Source organism: Petromyzon marinus, unplaced genomic scaffold (genome assembly GCF_048934315.1).
Source record: "Petromyzon marinus isolate PM22_M1 ecotype Great Lakes invasive population unplaced genomic scaffold, UKy_Petmar_22M1.pri1.0 PM_Scaffold_2, whole genome shotgun sequence".
NCBI classification, from domain to species: domain Eukaryota; kingdom Metazoa; phylum Chordata; class Hyperoartia; order Petromyzontiformes; family Petromyzontidae; genus Petromyzon; species Petromyzon marinus.
The window spans coordinates 2,768,252-2,772,540 of NW_027423168.1; positions in this window are offsets into that span (position 1 = coordinate 2,768,252).

Below are 4,289 nucleotides of genomic sequence, written 5' to 3' on the forward strand. Positions count from 1 at the left end.
AGCATACATATTTGGTCTTTAATTGATGACGTGGTTACTACGTGCGGCTTCGTTGCTCTCCAACACAGGCCCTGAAAGCCTCAGGGATTAACAACAAACCACAATAGTCATAACAATAGTAATCATTCCGAAGGACATCAGCCTGACGCTCTGATTCTCTGGTATTACTGATGAACCCGAAATCTCTCTTTACTTCTTTACTCATGCAAATGGTGCGTGATCATGCAGTGAACACGTCCACTCCTCTCCCGTGTACCGGCAGCTGAGCGACATTTTTTGACCAGTGAAAGGCCCAGAGGATGACGACAGCCCTGCACGTAACCAGCTTTGTCGCATGAGCCATCGCACAGCAGGTCTGTACGCTGGTGGATCGTCGTGCGCCATCAGTCATAACCAACCCCCTGCTGCTGCTGCTGTTGTTGTTTATCGTGGACTCCATCGTTGGTTCAAATTCGAATTAAACCCTCCCTCCTCCTTTATATGGCGCAGTTGGAACGGTCCCATGGGAAATATGACGCCCGGTTTGGTGGTGCCGTATCGGGCTCGAGGTTTGTTACAATAAAAAATACAGAATTCATCAGTATGTATATATTATAATAATTAATATTTGTAAGGCGCATTTAATCCGATGATCCCATTGCGCCCCGTGTATGGAAAGCAGGGAAATGAGACGACCAAAACGAGGAAATGAAACGACCAAAACTATGGGGAATAGGCCATTTTACCGAGGTGAGTTTTCATGGCGAGATTTAAATAGCTTTAAAAATTCTGTCTTGTTATCAGAGGCCAACGCGTTCCATAGTCTTGGAGCTGCACTGGCAAAAAGCCCGATCGCCCTCAGGAATTGAGACTTGACCTCAGAAAACTGAGTAGAAGATCTCAAGGACCTCATTGGTGTACATGAGTGGATCAGCTCTTGTAAGTATTGTGGGGCTAACCCACTGACAGCCTTGTAGCTCAACAGCAGGACCTTATAACCAACTGGATATATGCAATGGTGTTTTCCTACGCGTCAGATACCTGGATGAGATAGCCGATGTGGTCTTCCGAGCTTGTCTTGAAGAGCGGGTTCCCGAGGAGCATCTCGGCCACCACACATCCGAGTGACCACATGTCCGCGCTGCATGTGACCGGGAGCCCAAAGTACATTTCGGGGGCCATGTACCACATCGAGCCAAGACACCAAGCTCCTAGCAGCACACGGACAGACAGGTGACCAAACAAGGTGGCACTTGCACATTATTCACCTGTACTTGTGAAGTGCAGAATAGATGAGGGTATGCACACGCAGTCACGTATGGCACTCAAAATACGCACAAATACAAAGATCGCCCACGTAAATGCGTGTATCAGCTGGGTAGCACTTAGAAATGTAAATTATTTTCATTACACTGGTGCCAGCTATCATAGAGTGCAGCTGTCGTGTCGCGAGAGTTCTCTGCGGTGAGTAACAACTTCTTTAAAAGCAACGGCGCTGCGACGCCTCTCTGAATAAAATTAACGCCGAGCCACTTTGCGCGTTTCAAGATTCAGTGATGAACCGGGGACACCTACCACCACCCTGTAACGTGCAGACGTCTCGGAACGGGAAAAGGTTAAGTGAGGAATGAGGACAAAGGTACTTAGGGCTGCCATGCGATCTGTACATTTGCAAACGTAAATCACATGTAAATCACACGTAAATCAGCCATCTGCGACGAAAATTCCAATGGGATTGGCTACTGGCTCCAGACTTTCAATACCAGCAATCGATTATGAAAATTGTTACCGGTTTACTGGTACTTGTTTGACAACTACCCTCCTCAAAACTGGGAGGTTGAGAGTTGAAATCCTGGCCAAATGATTGACGAAATGTAACGTTTGAAGGGTATCAGTGTCACTACCACACTTTGTTTAAGCGGTGCTAACCACCACACCACCACAGCACGAAGACAAAGACCCCCCCATATAGCTTAAACAGGCTCGTAGCGCAGCGTGTTAACCGTTAACACCACCGCTCCCCACAAACACTGTGACACGCACACACACATGCTGCTACACACGTACACACACACAGGGCAGCTAGATCACTCACTTGGGCAGGTCTCGCTGATGCTCAGGCCAAAATCCGTGAGCCTGATATTGCCACTGATGTGGTCTTTGACCAAGATGTTTGCCTGCAAAAATGACAGAGTGGTTGTCAGTGAAACTCGTGATGTGTCGGTGAGATTGCGTCTTGTTGAATTGGTTCATGGCGGTTTACTCAAGGATTTCATGTACTCATTTTTGTTGAACATTTACTGCCCTTTGTAAATGTAATCATGCTTAAAGATCTCCCTACCCCATGCCGTGTTAATCAAAGGGGTTGTATGGCCATACCTCACCATGCTGCTCAGGGGGCTGTTGAAGGCAATGGGATCCAGGACCGGTTCAGATATCATCCAAACCCTGGTTTAAGCCGTGGCCAGAAATCGAATTCGGGTCATTAACCTCTGAGTGCAGTTTGCGAACTACCGCACCACTGCTACGCCCATCATTTAGCTTTGGCATTCGGCATTGTTGCTTAGGGCAGTGGTCGTTGTTGTTTAACGCAAATTAGAAAATATTAAATGTTCCGCGGAGTGTTGGTTGTTGAGAGCAAACAGAGATCCACGTGAAAAGTTGTATTTGTATGCAAGTTTTGGCTATCTGTGTTTATGAAATAGCAAGTCGTGGCATGAGTGTTGTTGCGGTGTAGAATAAGATATCTCGAAATCCTGTTACTAAGGTTTACAAGAGTGTTCTCATTTTCTACAACTGCACGAACTGAGGCACTAATTCCATACTGACGGACAAAAGATGCAGCGGGCTGCTTAGTTTACTAACCGGCTTCAGATCCGCGTGAATGATGTGCATCGCCTTCAGCTTTGCCAGGGCCCGCAGCATGGAGCCCACGTACGGCTTCAATTCCGTCATGTATAAGCCATAGGTCTCGTCCAGCTTCTGGAGGAGGTCTCCGCTGCGTGACGGCACAAAACGTGAACGGTTACAGTTTCTTCTGGCTTGTGACCCATTCCCTGATTGGCCCCTTGAACGGGAGCACACGTGCTTGACTGAGGCGAAGCCGCACGGAGTAACCATACAGGGTTGCCGCTCAACTCAAAAGATAGTCAATGAGGCAGGAAGGCATTATAAAGAGTTATGTCTGACCATGGAGCCGCGTACAAATACAATAATTCTAGGGCATTCTGAAAGCCTACGGACATTTATTCTACATCCAAATGATTAATGTGTGTGAACACACGGACGCATCGGTGTTTGGGGGAGCGGTGGTGCGGCGTTTAGCGCGTTGCTCTACAATTCCCGCTCACGGCCAAGACCGGTGACGATTATCTGAACCAATCCTGAGCCTCCCCTAGATCGACTCAGCCTCAAATGAGTACCTGGTGCGGTGTGTAAACATCGCCACTGGGGAGACAAAGGCTGCCGGGCGTGGTGCTGCCCACCCACCCCCTCGTGTGCCTTGCCCGTCTTCATAGGTGCTACTTGCTAACAGCACTTGCCCCAACAATCTTCTCAGGCTATACTGGTTAATTTTTGTCTTTGGATCGGTGTTCATCGGACGCCATGACACTCACCTGATGAGCTCCAGGACGACGCAGTTGTGTCCCCGGAAGGTGAAGTTGTCCAGGAGGGTGACGATGTTGTTGTTGTCAGGGTCCCCCTTGCTCTGCAGGATCTTCATGATCTCCAACTCCAGCTGCTGTCTCTTGTTGTTGATGCTGTGGGGTGGGGGGGAGAACGCACGGAATGAGAGTTGTCACCTCGCTCTGAGCATCGCAACACGCAGGGGCGGAGGCAATGCTCATTCACCCTCCATGAGTGGTCCTAAGCCAAGAGTGTGAATCCCACTGGCTGAGGGAACCATTAAACACACCGTGAACACGCTGTTTGTGTTTAGTTTGTTGCCCTTCCTCTGCACCTCCGATTAGCATGGTCGGTTACATACGGTGCGAAAGAAGTTGAACATTACATACTTACAATGAATGTCAGAATCGGCATGTGTATTTATACTGGAGGAATTTGATGAGCTGCAAATAACTTTTTCACAGATATAATTATATAATTTCATATTTTTTTCTCTTTAAACCAAAGTCACAAATATGCACACATTTTAGATTTTGGACTAAAATTGGGGGTGGGTGGGGGGGGGCAGCTGCATACATTTGTATTCATTTGTGATCTCTGTGTGTGGCTAAATGTGATCTATGACGCGAGTTACAAGGCGATATAAGTTATTTGGGCTAAGGACAGGCATAGGGAGATTAATT